Raw genomic sequence first — 20,089 nt, forward strand, 5'->3', positions numbered from 1 at the left:
CCCCACCGCGCCCGACGCTGTCCCGCCCGCTCCTAATAAGGAAGAATGGGTCCGGCCGCAGTCCGGCGGGCGGGGGCGGAGCTGGTGAGGTGACTGTATTGGAATGCAAATAACAACAAGGGTGCGGAGGCTCCTCCCGGCTCGGACGGAGGCTGGACGTGCCCTGGCTTCCCGGTTACCTGGGGAGAGCCCGCTCCAAGCCTGTCCACCTCTTCTGAAGTCGGAGCCTGGGTCTGAGCGCCCAGCGCCGGCGGTCACGGGCAGAACCCGAGGCTCGGTCCGGGGAAGCGGGCTGACGCGGGAGCGCCTGCGGGGGAATGGGCAAGGGGCCGAGCGCCCACCCGGCCGGCCGCCCCCTGGACCGCGCGCTTCCCGGGCCCTGAGCCCTCCTCTGGGAGCTGCACGATGGAAAAACACAGGAGCAACAGCTCGGTAACTGCTGGTGAGCCTTCCTACATGGGAGCCTAGAAAGGTTAGCTTCACCCCCCAGTTACACGCATCACAAAAAGCAGTTTGCCGGTGTTCACCACAGTGAAACCCGAGCATCACTGCTCCACGCAGGCTTGCACCCAGTCCTCTGCACTGAGATTAATACATAAGCCGGGGCTGGAGGTGTCACTCAGCGATAGAGTCCACACAAGGTCCTGGGTTGATCACACACACACACACACACACACACACACACACACACACACACACACACACACACAGGGATGCAGAGAGAAATATGGGATTGGTCATGTGTGCTCAGGGGCCTTCATCATATAGGTAGTGTCTTACTTCATAATTAATTACTTTTTAAAGAATATGAGCCTTGCTGGGTGCCAATGGCTCACTCCTGTAATTTTAGCTACTCAGGAGGCTGAAATCTGAGGGTCACGGTTCAAAACTATCCAGGACAGGAAAGTCTGTGAGACTCTTCCTCATCTCCAGATAACTACCAAAAAGCCAGAAGTGGAGCTGTGGCTCAAGTGATAAAGCATTAGCTCTGAGATGAAAAAGATCAGGGATGACATCCAGGCTCTGGGTTCAAGCCAAGGACTAGCACAAAATAAATAAGAGCCTGGCCTAGTGGTACATGCTTAGAATCCCAGCACTCAGAAAGCTGAGGAGGATTGAAGGTTCAAGGCTAGAGACGCTGTCTCAAAATTAAGGAAAAAGACAATAACATGTTAAGTTTAAGCAAGTGGCTCAAGTGGTAGAGCACTTGCTTTGAGCTGAAAGAGCTGAGGGACAGCGCCCAAGCCCAGAGTTCTATCACCACAACCCCCCCTCCAAAAAAAAAAAGTTAAGTTTACTGCTGACTCATTTGAATAGTTGTTGTAGAAGAACAGAGAAGCCACTGGAAGGATTTGTATGCAGAAGAAGATCAGACATATTTTGAGTAGCTCCAGGGAACAACAGATGATAGAGCCATGGAAGGAGCCTAATTTCAGCTCAGATGGAAGGAGCTGGTCCCAGGACTGGAAGTACCCTCCAAGGTGAAGGGCCACATCACTGCCAGGCTTACAGCAGAAGCTTAGGACATCTGCCTGGCCTGTTAGAAAGGATTCTGTCCCAGGGTCAGGGGTCAGAGTGATCCAGATAGCCTCTTGAGGAGCTTGAACCCTGACAATCAGACATTTGCCCTTAAGGACCAAACCGGTGAGTCAGTTGCCAGTAACAATTACTAATATTTGAACAACCATAAGCCAAATGACCAAGTTTAAAATTCTACCCCAGATTTCTCCACTGCAGACCTTTAACATCTCCATACATCTTGTGTTGTGTTAGTTATGTCTAGAAGCCTATCAAGCATAAGCCCCAAATAAAATTCCCCCAAACCTCTCATTTCTTTTCACTGTCTTCCCCTCCATCCTTCAAATTATACAGACCAGGAAACATGGCTTTGTTCCTGATTTCTTTATCTTCCATAATTGATCTCTCAGCAATTCTACCTTAAAATGATATTCAAAATACCATCCTTGCCCAGATGATCATTACCTTTTGTGTATATTATTTTAATGACCTGCTAACTTGGCTTCCTCCTTTTGCATTCAAGCTCCTCACCTGTCTCACAAGTAAGCTTGTGGGAATGTCTATCAGGTCATTTTTTTCCTTACTTGAAATTGGACAATGCTCCCCACTTCTTTCTTGGTAAAAACCAGATCTAGCTGTGTGCCGGTGGCTCACGCCTGTAATCCTAGCTACTCAGGAGGCTGAGATCTGAGGATCATGGTTCAAAGCCAGGAAAGTCCATGAGCCTCCTATCTCCAATTAACCACCAGAAAACCAGAGTGGTGCTTTGGCTCAAGTGGTAGAGCACTTGCCTTGAGCTGAAGAGCTCAGGGATAACATCCAGGCCCAGAGTTCAAGCCCCACGACCACAAAAAAAAATAAAAATAAAAAAGACAAAAGCAAGCAAACAGATCTATCCCAGGGATGTGCAGACTGTCCTTCCTTCACCCCCAACCTCCTTGACTTCAACGGTTATTTCTCTCCTAGTACTGCTTTCGTCATTTATACCCCTGCTATTCCTTTGTATTTGTTATCCTTTGCTTACAATTCTTTTCCTTTGAATATATCTGAGCTTATCTCTCTGAGTTGGATTTTCTTTTGGCCTTTGTTTTTTAACTGTAGATTTTTTTTTGTCTGCCATTTGAACAAAATTGTGTGTGTGTGTGTGTGTGTGTGTGTGTGTGTGTATGTATGTGTGTAAGTACTGGAGTTTGAACTTGGAGCTTTGCACTTGCCAGACAGTCTACTGCTTGAGCCATATCCCCAGGTTTGAAGACTTATAAACACAGGTCAGGACTTTATCTGGACAATATGTTACAGAGACAAGTAGAAACAGGGTGACTCATTACACCATGGGAGATGCCAGCAATATCACCAATATCACCTTGGAGGGGAAAAATGATCATTCTGTGGAGAGCAAAACTGGCACCCTCACCTCACCTGATGGTTCAGGTGACATCTGCACTAGTGATCACTTAATGAATTAAGTACATAAGGGGTGAGGTTCAGAGAGCAGTCATGGTGCCACCTGCTTATTATAGAGATGGGACAGCTGATTGGCAGAAGCGGAGATGCTTTCCTAGGCAGCCCTGGTGGTGGGTAGGATGCCTCCTCGCATCCATTTTTCTCACCCTACTATTGCCACCCACAGCTCCTCCCTGACTGTTCTTGAGTCCCAGGCAGGCCACTTGCTCATCTGAGCTATGAGGACAAGGATGAGAATGGGCTCAACCACTAATGGCTCCACACTGTACTCAGGATTCAAGTTCAAGGTCTTTTTTGTGGGAGACTCATGACCTTCTAGTAAGGCCTTCTGGAGCACTCAGTGCAGGATGGGATCAGAGCTCAGCTTCCTGTGGAAAAGGAGAGCAGGTAATGCCAAGCACGGGCTCTGGCACTGTGTTGAGCTCCCAAAGCTTTCATCGAGGAGGATGTCAGGCTCACCTGGCCTACTGGCCCTAAGTGATGCCACCAGTTCCCTTTCTAAGAAACCTAGTTGCAAGTGCAGTCTTGTAAAATTGTCTGCGACATCCTCTTTAGAGAAGAAACAAAACAAAACAAAATTCTTGCAGAGTAATTACTGCTTGCTTGCCAATATTACTTATTCATCTTTCCTGCTGCCAGGTGGTGAGCCTAGGGCCACCACACTGTAGTAGGTCCTGAGTGACTCATCCTTAGATTCTCATCAGAAAGAAAGCAATGGAGGGAAGGGAAGGGAAGGAAGGAAAGAAGGAAGGAAGGAAGAGAGGGAGGGAGAAAAAGAACAAATTTATTTTTCCAATCAGAAAGCCATCACATTTATTGAATTTATTGGAAAACACAAAAGTAAAGGAAGGAGAGAAGAGAAGGAAAGAAAGAAGGATGGACCGAGGAAGGCCCAGGGGAGGGAGGGAAGATAAAGAATCTGCTCACAGAGATGTCTTAATATTTGCTGCCTGCTCTTCCAGTGAGGGCTGTCTTCTTTCAAAATTTGGATTGAGACAACTTGCATTGCTGTTTTGTTAGTTTTCCTTCACTCAACAAGATGGTAAATGTTTCCTCAAATGCTTAAACTGTCCTCTGTAATATCTCTTTTAATTGCTTCAGAATATTCCATTTTGTTATTAGGTTTTAATTAAGCTGTTGTAAATATCCAGATTATTTCATAGTTTTGTGGTTGGGCGTTAGACAACTCAGACCTAAATAAATCCTGGTGTGTGTGTGTGTGTGTGTGTGTGTGTGTGTGTGTGTCTTTGTTTAGCTTCAGACTGTTTTTTTAGGAAAATAATATTCATAGAGATAGGTAGATTTGCTAGATAATTTTGTTTAGCTGGGCACAGACACATGCCTGTGGTTCTAGCTTAAAGACAGCCTGGCCAGAGAGTCTGTGAGATTCTTATATCCAATTAACAACCAAAAATTCAGAAGTAAAGTTGTGGCAGAGCACTACCTTTGAGTGAAAAAGCTCGGAGACAGCACTCAGACCCTGAGTTCAAGTCTCAGGATCAGAACAAAGAAAAGCTCTTAACTATTCTTAATTATTATCATCAGGCTGTCCTTTTGATACAGTGCACTAATTTATAGTTCCATAATCAGTGGATAGGTGTGTTCATCTTTTCACATCTTTACCAGCATTTGTGTGTGTATGTGTGTATGTATTGCTTAGATTGAGTCCAGAGCCTTTACCAGCAATGTTAAAATTTTTTCATATGTGTGCCAATTGATCCTGGGGCTTGAACTCAGCACCTGGGGACTATCGCTGAGCGTACTCAAAGCTAGAGTTTTATGGTTTAAGCCACAGCTACATTCCCTGCTGTTTTGAAAGTTAATTGGAGATCATACTTTCATGGACTTGAACCACCATCCTCTGATCTTACCCTCTACATAGCTAGGATTATAGGCATGGGCCACCAATATTAAATTATTTAAAATCTTAACTAATATGAAAATTCTGCCCTGTTCTGTTTGTCTTTTTGCTGGGCCTGGGACTTGTACTCAAGGCCTTTTCCAGGATTACAAGGATTACTAGGATTACAAGCATAAGCTCTACCCTGGTCTTATTATGGACTTAATATGGAGTCTCCATAAAAGTGAGAAGAACTTAAAGGAAGGCGACTTGTGATCCTTGTCAAGTGCATTCCAAGTAAATGACTACACAAGGTGTCTGTAGATCTTTGTGACATGGTTACTGATTAAGATGGCTATGTCTCTGGAGCTGCAGTAGAGACCTGCCTGCCAGTCTCTTTTATTTGTCTGCTCCTCATGGGTGGGGAAATCATGAGAGCCCTCTGCCTGGGAGCTTTCTTATGGGGCAAGGTGACTTCACACCAAGCTGTTCATCATGCTGGGCAATTGAGACACACGTGTGCATAAAAGTCCTTTGGAAAACCACAAAAGCAGCACACACCTGTAAAGGAGTCTCATTATTGCTGCTACTAACTACAGCCAAAGATCCTATGAACACTGATCCTAAAAACTGTTGTCTGCCAGTGGATTACATCTGTAATCCTAGCTACTCAAGAGGCTGAGATCTGAGGATGGTGGTTCGAACCCAGCCAGGGCAGGAAAATCTGTGAGACTCTTCTTTCCAATTAATCACCCAAAAATCCAGCAGTGGAGTTGTGGCTCAAGCAGTATAGCGCTAGACTTGCACAAAAAAGCTCAGGGACATAGCCCAGCCCAAGACTGGTGTGTGTGTGTGTGTGTGTGTGTGTGTGTGTGTGTGTGTGTGTGTGTGTGTGTGTGTGTGTGTGTGTGTGTGCATACCACACACACACACAATTTGTTATTAATGGAAAAATAAACTTAAAGCAAAAATGGCTGGAGGCATGGCTCAAGCAGCAAAGGTAACTTTCTAGCAAGAATAAGACCTTGAGTACAAACCTCACTACTGCCCACCCCCTCACACACAAAAAAGGATTCCTTCAGCTCACAATTTTGAAGATTTCTGTCCATGGCCAGTTGAGCTGTAGTTTGGGGTCCTGTGATGAAATGGTACTTCATGGTGACATGTGGCAGGACAGGACATTCACCTCTGTGGCTAGAAAGGGGCTAGGGTCCCAATATCCCCTTCACGGTATAGTAGGAAGACCCCCTACTCAGGCAGGCAAGCCCACCTAGTCGTCCGGAGTGACAGAGCCCACCGCAACAAAGTTGATATTAAAGAAGCAACTTTATTGAGAAGGTTCCTACACTGACCGGCCAGGGCCGCAGCACAGGCTCAGGAGCTGATACTGCGACCCCGAGCGGCCCACGTGCTTAGGTTTTTAAAGGCAAAAATCACAAGGTGAAGCCTGGTCACGTAGGCAACCAATGAGGTTTTCACACACCCAAAAGATTGCACAGTCATACCAGACCACACGCAGGTGGCCAGTGAGGTTACACTTTGTCACATAATGGCTGTTTAAGCCAGCCTATCACTTTTGGTTTAAATGACTCAAGAATTCAATGGTAAAGCGGAGCTTAAGGTAAACATTCACAAAGGAGTTTAGTAGAGTTTAACATAAGCATGTGAAAAAGGTAGAGTTTATAGTAAACTCAGGATGTCGCCAGCATGCCAGCCAGCATGCCAGCATGAGCCGGATTACTGGCTACCTGTTTAATGGGTCAGTCTTTAACAAAACAATGAAGGTGGGTTAAGTTAAGGGGAGGGGGACCTAGAGGCATTCTTTTCATTTCAAGAACTGGGCTGGTTGGAGCCAAGGTTTTTGTTTTTTTTCTAAAATCCCTAAAACAAAAACAAAACCTGTAAAGAAGCTGTCCCAGCTCGAGTCTCCTCTCAGGGCCTAGTTCAACGGCTATGTCCCCATGACCTAACTTCCTCCCATGAGGCCCCACCCCTCAAGGGTCTCCCACCAACCCAGGGTGCCACAGGCCAAGCTAACAAATGGGCCTTCAGTATTCCAGCTAAATCTAGCCAGTAGCCATTCTCCAAGCAGGACCGGATTTGAGATCTTCCTCATGTTATCTGGTTTTTTGGTCATCTCTCCAGGCTTCTCCGGGAAATGGCTGGAGGCACTGCTCAAGACTGGCGCTTGTTAGGCAGGGTTAATGTCTTCCATTTCCATACCTCCTCCAGTCAAAACTACCTTCCACCTCTAGGAAGAAGAGGAGGGTTTTCCATTTCCTGGTTTGAATCTTGACTTATTTGTCAATTGGTCTCTTAGGTTGTTTCATTTTCCCTGGGTGCCAGCTTTTTCCATCTTTAAAATGGAGCAGTACTATCCAGTTTACAAGAATCATTGTTAAGAATTCAAAGGATCAACGGGAATTGCAGAAAGAGAGGGAGGGGAGGAGGGGAGAGAGAGAGAGACTGAAAAGCTAAAACAGTATTCAGAAGCTTTGGAGAAATCGAGGTGTCTGGATTTGCAATGAAAAACAACTGGGAGAAGACCAGAGAGAAGAGTTACCCTGTGGGTTGCGGGGGGGGGGGGGGGGGGGGGACAGTTTAAGGATGGCTGTTGGAATGTGGAGGAAGTGTCTGGGAAATCTCTGGAAAGTGTGGGACACTAACTTCCAGCTCCTCAGAGCAGCAGAAACCAGTTTGGTCCTGTTGTTTAGCTTTTGTAAGCTGCTCATTAGCATTTGAAGGAAGTGTCTGTAACGCCAGTCTTTAAGGCAAAGCTGGGCTGGGAGTGGGGGCGGGGAGGAAAGCTACTGGGACTTCAGCCTTATTTCCAGAATCCCAGTTTATTTCTGTGCTCAGTAAATAAGAGCTTAAATTTCAGTTTCTCTCCCAGTTCAAGCCAAAAGTTGTCCAATTTACAAAACTTCTCAAGCCGTCAGCTATTTCTATCATTAGCCCAATAGAGAAAGTACCGTCATTTTGGAAAGAAAAAAAAATTCTAATAAGAATAGATAACAAGACATATGAATTCATTTAAGCTTCACAATTTAGCAACCAGAAAATAAGAGTTTTGTTGTTGTTATTGGAAATCACCAGCTTACAAATAGTTTGAAAAACATGGGTGAATGCTTAATGTATAGAGCAAGCAATCATGTATGGTATGTAACACAAAGAGTTGTGTTCACAGAAGACTTCGTGGATTGCACATGAAGGAAAATATTGGATTTGCATTTGGGGAAGAGGGAGGACTTGAACTTTTTAAAAATATTTTTCTCTTTTCCCTAGAGCTCACTCTGGCATCTAGACGCATCCAGTATTTGAGTTTGGGTTTCGGAAGAATCAGAAGCAACCACTGCCCGACTGTCTAGCCCACTTCCTCAGGTTGCTGGGGAGCTGGGGTGGCTGGGTGTGGGGTTGTCTGCTCCCCAGGCAGGACACTTATCACTTAGCCCAGTTATTTGAAATTGAGTCTCACTTTAGAAATGCAAATGAATCTGTCTCGAGGGACTGAGGAATTTTTGCAACCAACACATCATAGTGGCTTTGAAGACCATTGGAGGCCCCTTTGTTCTGGGGAAAATGCCTTCTAGGGATGTTCTGGGAGCCGCAGGGGTCAGGACTATAAATGGGCCTGCGGAGGTGGGAAGCAGTAAGAGGCTTTTGCTTTACAGTGAAAGTTCTGCCTCCTGAACAGCCAGCCCCCGGCCCTCAGAGAGCCTACAGAAAATAGAGAACTTTATTCTCAAGGTAGATGGGAGTCTCCGTCCAGAGCAACATTTGTTCCTAAAATCACTCTCTCTCTCTCTCTCTCTCTCTCTCTCTCTCTCTCTCTCTCTCTCTCTCTCTCTCTCTCTCTCTCTCTCTCTCCTCTCTCTCTCTCTCTCTCTCTCTTTCCATCATCCCTTCCCCTTTCTTTCCTCCTTCCCTTCCCCCTCCTTCTTCACTTGCTTATTAGCTGTGTCCAGCAAACACCCCCAATTCATCTTCAGAGCTACTGCTGGCTTTTCAAATGTTGACATCCTTCTTCCTCCTTATACCTCTAAAGGCAAATTTTATGTATCTGTATTTTTTTTAAATAACTGAACGCCAACTTAGGCACACCAGTTAATATCTGGGACTCCTGAAGAAACCTACTTGGGTTTGAATCTCATCATTACTGCTTATGAGCTCTGTGACCTTAGGCTGGATGATTAGCTTCTCTGTGCTTCAGCTTTTCTCCTCTGTAAATCAGGGATGATAATAATTTATCTTCAAGATGATTAGGCAAATTGCCGTAAATATTTGTAGAGTGCTTAGAACAGGTAACAAGCACTCAACTCAATGGATAAAGGGCACTTTCCAAAGCTTTTCCACACCACATACATAGTCTACAGAAAGAGAGGATGGGGGCCCATCTCCATCTGCCCTGGAGGTAAGAGGGGATCCCTGCTACCAGCCTAGCTGCACTGGAACCCCAGGGCCTGCCATGGCAAGGGCCTTGATCTAGACCCCAGAATTTCTTGTCCTTACGGCCCAGATCTCATTTGCAAGAAGGAAGTGCTGTGGTCTGTCAGAAATGTCCACTGCTTTAGGTGTGAGTCAGCTGTGACATTGACCTTGATCTCTCACCTGCCAGAGAGAAATCAACCAGTAGAACAGAACATCTGTCTGGGTACTCTGCAGGTGTCTGCATCCTGTCTGCAGGGGAGGGAGCTGGATGTAGCTATAGCAGAGATCACGTTAGCCCAGAAATTTCTGTTTGTTTGTTTTCATCAAAATCATTAACCTCGCTACCTCATCCAGTGAGGTGAACACATTCACACAGCAGCATTCTCTGCAATGGAGAACTCTGCACCATAGTTCACCCAATCCAAGTTGCAGTTGATGTAAAGTCTTCTGAATTGCACGTAGCACTGAGGAAGAATAAATGCAAACTACACCCTCCATGGATTTTAAGTTTCCCTCCAGGTTCACATGCTAATGTGTGAAACATGTTAAACATTCAGCTGCCAGGACCTGTGTGCTCTCATCCACATTCTCGCCTCAATTGCTTGCCTGAAATGATGTGCAGCAAATCAACCTTTGTCTTCTGTGAGAAGAATTCAGGCAAAGTGCCAGCAGTGAAAGTGACAGGAAAGTTTATGTGGCAGAGCAGTGAGGTTAGGTGACCATGGGAAGACAGCTATCCCCTGCCATCTGTGGATACTAAGCTGAGCAGTAGGTTTAAGCAGAGGAAGAATTAAGGACAAGAAACAAATGTGTGCATAGTTTCAAGTCCCAGTTACAGGTGGCCTGGCTGGCTATTATCGCAGTCCTATTTTTCCCAGGTTTTGGACAAGTTGTGATGGCCGCCATCACTGGAGAGGAGCCATCTGGTTTCCATGAGATGACTTCTCTGGCTCCAGGGTACAATCTGATCATTACTGGTAATTATCCTCATTTGGTCTGTTCTGCAAGGCTCTGCTGTTCCTTAGGGATAGGTTTAGTCCCTGGCTTAAAGATGCTATCAATCAGCCCTGTGTCTACTAGAGCCCAACATGATCTCAAAGAACTAACAGCTTAGAACAATGACAAACACAACATGGAAATATAGATCCCATACACATAATGTACCTAAGTCATTATATATGCAGCACACATGCCAGACTCTTCTTTGGCTTTATAATGAATTCAAGACAGCAAAAACAGTTTAAGTACCTGTTACCAACAGACTTGCAAGCTGGTGGCTCATGCCTATAATCCTAGTTATTCAGGAGGCTGAGATCTGAGGATCACGGTTCAAAGTTCACCTAGAAAGTTGGTGAGACTCTTATTTCTAATTAACCACCAAAAAAGCCAGAGTAGAGTTGTGTTTCAAATGGTAAAGCAGCAGCCTTGACAGAAAAGGTAATGGACAGCTTCCAGGCCCTTAGTTTAAGCCAAGTACAGGCACAAAACAAAACAACCCTCCCCTCAAAAAAAAAAAAAAAAAAAAAAAAAAAAACCACCAACAAAACACAAACATGCTTTCAATAGACCAAAGTGTGTTGTCCTTATGGTGAGAACCACAACATTAGTATATGGATTTGGACTACTTTCTGAGATTGCCTGTGAGAAATTCTTATGCCTGAGTCCAGTCTACAGAGATGTCATTACCTGTGAGTTGGGAAGTTTAATTACTTGAACTCTGGGCCTGGGCGCTGTCCCTCAGCTCTTCAGTTCAAGGCTAACGCTCTACCATTTGAGCCATAATGCCACTTCTGGTTTTCGGGTGGTTTATTGAGATTAGAGTCTTAGGGACTCTCCTGCCTGGGCTTGCTTTGAATCAAGATCATCAGATCTCAGCCTCCTGAGTACCTAGGATTATAAATGTGAGCTACGGGCACCCAGCTTGTTTACTTACATTTTACATTGCCTTTAGATTTTCCCATCATTCATAGCTAACTGCGTCCTATCACATCTTTTTCCTCTATTGGCTCATTTCCATTGTCTACAGCCACAAAATAATGTCTTTCTTCCACCTACGTATGTATGTATGTTGCTTATTCTTAGCCATTCAGGGGTTTGAACTCAAGGCCTTGTACTTGCTAGGCAGGCACTCTACTACTTGTTGCTCTGGTTATTTTTTAGATAGGGTTTCACTGTTGTTTTTTTTTCTTCCCAGGCTGCACTGGACCTGATCCTTGTGTTTACACTTGTCAATTAGCTGGGATGACAGAAGTACATTGCTATGCTCAGCCTTTTCTTTTGAGATGGGGGTAAAGAGGTCTCAGAAACTTTTTTCCTAGGCTAATTTTAAACTACTGTCCTTCCAATCTAGGATTACAAATTTATGGCAACATACCTGGGTTTATTTTTCCTTCCTTCCTTCCTTCCTTCCTTCTTGTATTCTTTCTTTCTTCTTTTTGTCACTTATAGGGTTTGAACTCAGGGCCTAAGTGAGGTCTCTGAGATCTTCTGCTCAAGGCTAGCACTCTACCACTTTGAGCCACAGCACTACATCGGGTTTACTGGTGATTGGTTTCCTGCTCAGACTAGCTTTGAACCTTGATCCTCGGATCTCAGCTTCCTGAGTAGCTAGGATTACAGTTGGGAACCACCAGCAGCAGTTTCTAGTTGTAGTTCTTTTTTTTTTTTTTTTTTTTAAACAGAACCAAAGAGATACTCTTTATTGAATTAAATTATACATCTTATTTTTTAAAACTTGTCAAGTATTCACAAAGCAGATAGATTTTCATACAACTACCAATTGCAGAAACACAAAATAAGTTTCCAGATAATCCCAACAGAAGTAACCTTTCCTTCTATCATTAAGAAAACAAACTTTTTTACAAGTTAAAACTATTAAGTTTTATGGTGCAAAACACCAAAAACACTTGACGCAAAACCTATTATTTTTAATCAAAAGTATGCCTTTTCATGTTCTATTCTTGGGCCAAATTTTAATTCTTTCCAGTAGAACCAAAACCTCCTGAACCCCTTTCAGTATCATCCAAGACTTGAACTTCTTCAATTTCTGGATAAAAAATCTGCCCACAAATGAGCTGAGCAATTCGATCACCCTTTTTCACTTCAAACTTCTCTTTGCCAAAATTGAACAATATAACACCAACTTTTCCCCTATAATCTTCATCTATGACACCAGCTCCTACATCGATGAAGTGTTTTGCAGCCAAGCCAGAACGTAGAGCTACTCTTCCATTGCACCCAGAAGGAAGAGCTATCTGAATGTCCGTCTTCACAAGGACTTTCTCCATAGGTGGTATTGTACAATCATAGGCACTATACAGGTCGCAGCCTGCGGCGCCCACGGACGCCCGGGTCGGGTTGTAGTGTGCTCTGAGAGCCTCACAAAGCTGAGCCGCATGTCGCCCTCCTTGGCAGGTCCGCTTGCAGGGGGAGCTGGCAGGGGTCTCTTTTGAGCAGGGCATGGCCAATGGGGGAGAGGGAGGAAAAGACAGAGAGACAGAGACGGCCCCCTAGTTGTAGTTCTTTTTTTTTTTTTAATTTTTTTATTGTGAAAAAACTGTACAGAAGGGTTACAATTACATGGGCAAGATAATGAGTACATTTCTTATCAAGCATTGTAGCCTCCTCCTTTGTTTCCCCTTCCCATCCCTTCCCATCTCCCCCCTCCCCCTGCCCCCCACCCAATCCCCCCCCCCCCACCAAAGTTGTAAAGTTCGTTTTTCAATATAAAAACTTGTACATCTCATTGTTGCAGCAGGTCCACCTGTATCGTTATTTAAACGACTTGTTTTTCCCCTTCCCCTCCACAAATTATACCGACATCAAATACAGTGAAAGCAGGGGTTATACTGTGGGGGAGGGACATACAAAGCAACAAAGAAATAATCATATAAATGCATTAGAAACAAATGCATGAAAGAAAAAAAACATTTAAATACATATCTTAGGGTTCATTTTCCTAACATCACCTTATCATCTGACCTTTTCTGCTTGACTCGTACATATAACTATTGCAAATAAGGGAAACCATGGGACCTATGTTTCTTTGGGCTTGGCTTACTTCACTTAATATAATTTTTTCCAAGTTTTTCCATTTCCTAACAAATGGGGCAATGTCATTCTTTCTGATGGAGGCATAGAATTCCATTGTGTATATATACCACATTTTCTTGATCCATTCATCTACTGAGGGGCATCTGGGTTGGTTCCATATCTTAGCTATAGTAAATAATACTGCAATAAACATAGTTGTGCTGGTAGCTTTAGTGTGGTCTTGTTTGTAAACATTTGGGTAAATGCCCAAAAGTGGGATTGCTGGGTTATAGGGGAGTTCTATGTGGAGTCTTTTGAGGAACCTCCAGACTACTTTCCAAAGTGGTTGAACAAGTTTACACTCCCACCAACAATGCAGTAAGATTCCCTTCTGTTCACATCCCCTCCAGCATCTGAATCAACTCCAAATGGATCAAAGACCTCGGAGTCAAAGCAGACACTCTGAAAACATTACAGGATAGAATAGGAGAAACCCTAGGTCTCCTTGGCGCAGGCCAAAATTTTCTTAATAGAGACCTGGAAACACAACAAATCAAAGAAAGGTTGGACAAATGGGATTGCATGAAGTTGCAGAGCTTCTGCATGGCAAAGGACATAGCTAGTAAGATCAATAGAAAGCCCACGGATTGGGAGAAGATCTTCACTAGCCATACAACAGACAAGGGTCTCATATCTAAAATATACTTGGAACTCAAAAAATTAAATCCCCCAACAACAAATCCTCAAAGAAACAACTGCCCAATAAATAAGTGAGCTAAAGACTTAAAGAGAAACTTCTCTGAAAAAGAAAGAAGGACGGCCAATAGACACATGAAGAAATGCTCAGCATCCCTAGCCATAAAAGAAATGCAAATCAAAACAACATTAAGATACCACATCACCCCAGTTAAAATGGCTATAATCAAGAACTCTAATAACAATACTTGTAGTTCTTAACTGAATACAGTACATGCTTTTCTGCTCTATGTCTCATTCTCTCCTCACTTTTTTTTTCTTTGCCTTCAGCCCTGATGGGAATCCCAGCTTTCCTTGTCCACTTCTGCATTTAAACAGGTTTCTACCAAAGGTCACCAGTGACCTCCACTGCCAAGTCCTGCCCTTAGCAGGCATGGGCTTCCAGCTCCGGCTCTCCTGGCTGTCTCCTGACTCCCTGGCCACTTCTGGCCTAGTTCTCAGGCTTCTCCTCTATGTGCTGGGTGACCTTGAAGAGCACACCACACACACACACACACACACACACACACACACACACACACACACACACACACACACACACACACACACACACACACACACACACACACACACACACACACACACACACACACACACACACACACACACACACACCCCTCTTTCTCTGTTGCTTGGGTGATCTCACCCAGTCATATGACTTGAATTACAACCCCTTTACAATTACTGTCTCCAGCTTGAACCTCTTGCCCTTAACTCAGGACTTATATATCCTAATGGGAAATCAAAGAGCATGCCTCAAAATGAACTTTTGGATTCTAGCTCCTCAGGAAATCCTCCTGCTCTTAAGAAATAACAACTTTTTTAGTTGGTTTTGGCTAAAACCCTGAGAACCAAAACCTTTCCTGACCACATTTTCTCTCACATCCCATCCTTCCCAAAGAAATTACTTCACCCAATGTTCCCCTACTACCACCTTAGACAAAGTGGCCCTTAAATATCTAAACTAGACCTGGGCACACCTCAGCTCAAATGTGCACATCAAAAGTAATAATCACTTCGTGGCTCACGCCTGTAATCCTAGCTACTCAGGAAGCTGAGATCTGAGGATCATGGTTCAAAGCCAGCTGGGGCAGGAAAGACCGTGAGACTCTTATCTCCAATAAACCACCAGAAACCAGAATTGGCCCTGTAGCTCAAGTGGTAGAGCGCTAGCCATGAGCTGAAGAGCTGAGGGACAGTGCTCAGGCCCAGAGGTCAAGCCCCATGACAGACTAAACAAAAAAATAAGTAATAATCACCCCAATTGAGAAACAGCCCTTAGATGGGAAAGCAATCTCTTACCATCTATTCAACAAATAAAGGATCAATATTCAGAATATACAGAGAGCTAAAAAATAAACTAAAACAGCAAAAGAACAAGTAATATGAGTAATAAATGGGCAAATGAATTGAGCAGACAGTTCTTAGAAGAAGAAATACAAAGCGCTAATAGAAACATGATAAATGTTCCTTAGCCATAAGGCAACAAATGCTGTCAAAGATGTAGGGGGAAATCAATTTCATACACTGTTGGTGGAAACACAAACTAGTACAACCATGATGGAACTCAGTATGGAGGTTCCTCAAAAAGCCAAAACTTATATAGTTATATATACCGACCTTCTGGCCCTGCTATACCAATCTTGGGTAGAGGAGTGAATCAATATGCCTGCATACCCATGTCTAGTCACAAAAGCCAAACTGTGTTAACAGCTGAGGTGCCCAACAACTGACGAATGGATAAAGACAACACGGGTACATATATATAAGAGCAGAAATATGGGTTGGTTAGGCAACCAGGACAAAGGGCGCCCTCCCACACAGGTTTTGCATTCCTCACTGTGGCCTTAAGCGGTCTTGTATGCAGGCTCCTAGACATCACTTCATCGTGGCCTGCAGCAGTGGGGCACCTGGGCCTCACATCATGGCCCATAACCCCTGGAAGATGTGCACTGGATAACAGGCTGATTGGATCCCAGAGGTGTGCACTGGACAGGCATCCAGTCAGAGGGGCTGGAGAGATCATGCAGGCTCCATGGAGCCTCTGATCAGGTCTGGGGACAGACATGGCCTGCAGGCTCTCCAGTGATCTGGAGAATTACGCAGCTTTCTCCTAGAGACACCTTGTTAACCTTTGCACGATCCACCCGGGCAGTGCCCTCCCTCGGGACTCCTCCTGTTTAGCAGGAGCTCTGCTTAAGTTTTTCCTCAATAAATCTTTGCTGTTTTATTTCTTCCTCTATGTCTGTGGGGGTAGTGGTGGTTGTGGGGCTTGAACTCAGGACCTGGATGCTGTCACTGAGTTTTTCTGCTCAAGGCTAGCCCTCTACCACTTTGAGCTAAGTGCTACTTCTGGTTTTCTGATGGTTAATGGGAAAATGAGCATGCTCAGAGGTCTTCCTAACTGTTCTTGTACAAGGTCCCTCCCAATTCACTTCCCCCTTTCTACTTCCGACACCTGCTTACTCATGCTGTTTGTCTCTCTGCCTTTGTCTACTTCTGTCTGCCTCTCTCTCTCTCTCTCTCTCTCTCTCTCTCTCTCTCTCTCTCTCTCTCTCTCTCTCTCTCTCTCTCTCTCTCTCCCTCTTTCCTCCCTCCTTCTCCTCTAGTCTTCCCCCTCCTCTTTCTCCAGGGTCTCACTTTGTAGCCCAGGCCAGCCTGGGGATCTTCCTTCCTCAGCTTCCCAAGTGCTTGAATTACAGGCATGAGCCACCAGACTGGGCAGTCCTTCACAGATAGATCTATTTGGGGTTTTGGTGTGTCTGTGGCCCCCAGTGCATGTAAGCTCATGAAGTAGGGGGGGCACTGCTGTGTCCTCACATCTCAGTCACTGCCCAGCAGGTGTTGGACACTATGCAGTGACAGCTGATATCCAAGACCCTTTATGTGGCAATATGAAGAGTGTGACAGTTTCCCTGTGACTTTCTGACGTAGCAGAGTGTCTGTGGCTCACGCCTGCAATCCTAGTTACCCAGGAGGCTAAGATCTGAGGACTGAGTTCAAAGACAATCTGGGCAGGAAAGTTGGTGAGACTCTGCTCTCCAATTAGCCATCCCAAAACCAGAAGTGGAGCTATGGCTCAAGCAGTAGAGCACTATCCTTCAGCAAAAACAGCTCAGGGACAGTGTCCAAGCCCTGAGTTCAAGCCCAAGGACTGACACATTAAAATAAAAAAAAGTTGCCTGAAGTCAGAGAAAACAGCTGCTGCAGCTGGTGTGTTTATCTTAGGGAGGACCTTGTCGAAGGCATGTGCTAGGGTGAACAAGCTTGTGTAGCCCAGGAGTGGCTGGGTATCACCTGGCTCACTCAAGTCACCCAAGATGTTCTCTTTTCCCAGCCTTCTCCTCACCCCTAGACCGGTAGAGGCTGGATCAACCTGTCCGCCGTACTTTGCCCTCTATAGTCTCAGCTTTCTCAAGATCCTTCTGTGGTTTTGATAAGGTGAAGTCTTGATATGTACTCCAAGGTGACCTTGACTTCATAGCCCTTCTCCCGCAACCTCCCAACTGCTGAGATTACAGGCACGAACCACCATGCTCCAACTGCTGAGATTACAGGCACGAACCACCATGCTAGCTTTAGATCTTTAAGTCATTTATAAGCCTGTGTGGCACATGTTTGTATGAGTCTATCTGTACCCTTCTTACCCATCCCCAGTCCAGAACTTGGAATCAGGAGTTGTGTCTTGTTCACCTTTGCATCCCTGTTCTTTAACACAGTGCCTGGCACATTATAGGTGCTCAGAAAATGTTTGCTGAGTGACTAAATGATCTTTTCATTGATGATAGCTTGGTTGTTTTGTTTCTTTTTTTTTTCTCACAATTTCTCCAAATAGGAATCCATTCTCCACTGATTGTGCGCTAATACTGTTTCCAATGGTTGATAAGGGTAGATTGGAGTTGATTCTTCAGTTCAAGGCCCATCAGATATTATGTTATTTATTTGGCTTTTCCAAACAACACACTACCAGCATGCAGGATTAATTTCTAAGAGAAGCAATAAAGCACAAGATATGGATAAGACCACACTATGCTCTCAACTGCCTGGTTCAAACCCAAGTCTCCCTACTTTCTAGCTGCCTAGCTTTTGGCAATGTGACTTTCTATCTCAGACCATCTGCCCCTCACTTAGGAAATGAGGTCAACAATTTCCTACACTGGGTGTTGGGAAGATTAAGTGAGATACTACAAAGCACATAGAATGTGATCCATAGGGCTGGGAAGGTGGCTCAGTGGTAGAGCGCTTGCCTTGCATGCACAAGGCCCTGGGTTCGATTCCTCAGCACCACATAAGCAAAAAAGAAAAAAGCTGGAAGTGGTGCTGTGGCTCAAGTGGTAGAGCGCTAGCCTTGAGCTGAAGAGCTGAGGGACAGCACCCAGGCCCAGAGTTCAGGCCCCACAACCGGACCCCCTCCCCCAAAAAGAATGTGATCCATAAATCACAGGTGCCATGATTATCACCCAGGAATGAGGGAAGTACAGCCCAAGGCTCTATTAAGATCCATGAAAGCATTTAGTATTGATAGGATAGGACAGACCTGAATATTTCTTTCTTTCTTTCTTTCTTTCTTTTTGGTACAGTTGTGGGCCTGAACTCTGGGCCTGGGCGCTGTCCCTCAGCTCTTCAGCTCAAGGCTGGCGCTCTACCACTTGAGCCACAGTGCCACTTCTGCTTTTTCTGCTTATGTGGTGCTGAGGAATCGAACCCAGGGCCTCATACATGCAAGGCAAGCGCTCTACCACTGAGCCACCTTCCCAGCCCCGACCTGAATGTTTCTTGTTTGCTTCCTCCCAGCCATCTGCCTGTATTGATCATTTTGCATGACCCATGAGGTGTGAATTAAGTGGTATTAAATGGTAGAGTACCTGCCTAGCAATTGAGAGGCCTTGGTTCAATCCCCATTATTAAAAACAATTCCCAAAAAACAAATCCTCAAAGAAACAACTGACCCATGAATAAGTGGGCTAAAGACTTAATGAGAGACTTCTCTGAAGAGGAGTAAGAATGGCCAATAGACACATGAAGAAATGCTCAACTTCTCTAGCCATAAAAGAAATGCAAATCAAAACAACGTTAAGATTCTACCTCATCCCCAGTTAGAATCAAGAAATCTAATAACAACTGATCCTGGAGGTGATGTGGCCAAAGAGAACCCTACTGCATTATTGGTGGGAGTGTAAACTTGTTCAACCATTCCGGAAAGCAGTATGGAGATTCCTCAATAGAGCTCCACTATGACCCAGCAATCCCACTTCTGGGTACTTACCCAAATGATCACAAACAAGGCCATGCTAAAGCTACCAGCACAACTATGTTCATCGCAGCATTATTCACCATAGCTAAGATATGGAACCAACCCAGATGCCCCTCAGTAGATGAATGGATCAAGAAAATGTGATATATATATATATATATATGCATATATATACATATATATGTATATATATACATATATATACATATATATGCATATATATATATATACATGAATTGTATGCTTCCATCAGAAAGAATGACACTGAACTATTTGTTAGGAAATGGAAAGACTTGGAAAAAAATCATATTGAGTGAAGTAAGACAGACCCAAAGAAATATAGGTCCAATGGTTTCCCTTATTTGCAGCAATTAGTATACAACTAGGATAATCTTATCAGATGAGCAGAAATGCTCAAAAGCTATGTACATATGACCATATAAGATGATGCTAAGCAAAATGAACCCCAAGATACAGATACAAGAGGTCTTTCTTTGTTGTTGTTTTTAATGTACTATGTGATTTTTTTGTTTCTTTCGTATGTTCTTTGGTATATCCCCTATGCTGTATCCCCTGTTGTCACTGTATTTGATTTTGGTACCCTGCATCTTGTATACATTTATCTAATTTGGGGAAGGGAAGAATAATAACAAAATACTGAAACAAGGACACAGGATGACCCATTGCAACAAAGATATTCACAAGACACGATGCTAGAAATGATCTTTACAACTTTGGGGCAGGGGATGGGGGAGTAGAGAAGGTGGGGAGAGAAGGGAGAGTAGGAAAAAAATAAC

General features: G+C 44.4%; 1 long non-coding RNA gene and 1 pseudogene across 1 annotated transcript; one reads left to right on the forward strand and one right to left on the reverse strand.

Annotated features, from left to right (window-relative positions):
• Positions 1–158: 158 nt before the first annotated feature.
• Positions 159–11,190, forward strand: LOC138834379 (uncharacterized). The gene is made up of 3 exons (XR_011374089.1): positions 159–432; positions 8,108–8,203; positions 10,129–11,190. It is a non-coding gene; the product is annotated as an uncharacterized lncRNA (long non-coding RNA).
• Positions 11,191–12,221: 1,031 nt separating this feature from the next.
• Positions 12,222–12,837, reverse strand: LOC138834378 (deoxyuridine 5'-triphosphate nucleotidohydrolase, mitochondrial-like; annotated as a pseudogene).
• Between the last annotated feature and the right edge of the window lie 7,252 nt (positions 12,838–20,089).

The sequence above is a fragment of the Dipodomys merriami genome, unplaced genomic scaffold (genome assembly GCF_024711535.1).
Source record: "Dipodomys merriami isolate MVZ:Mamm:240054 unplaced genomic scaffold, mDipMer1.0.p SCAF_213, whole genome shotgun sequence".
Lineage (NCBI taxonomy): Eukaryota > Metazoa > Chordata > Mammalia > Rodentia > Heteromyidae > Dipodomys > Dipodomys merriami.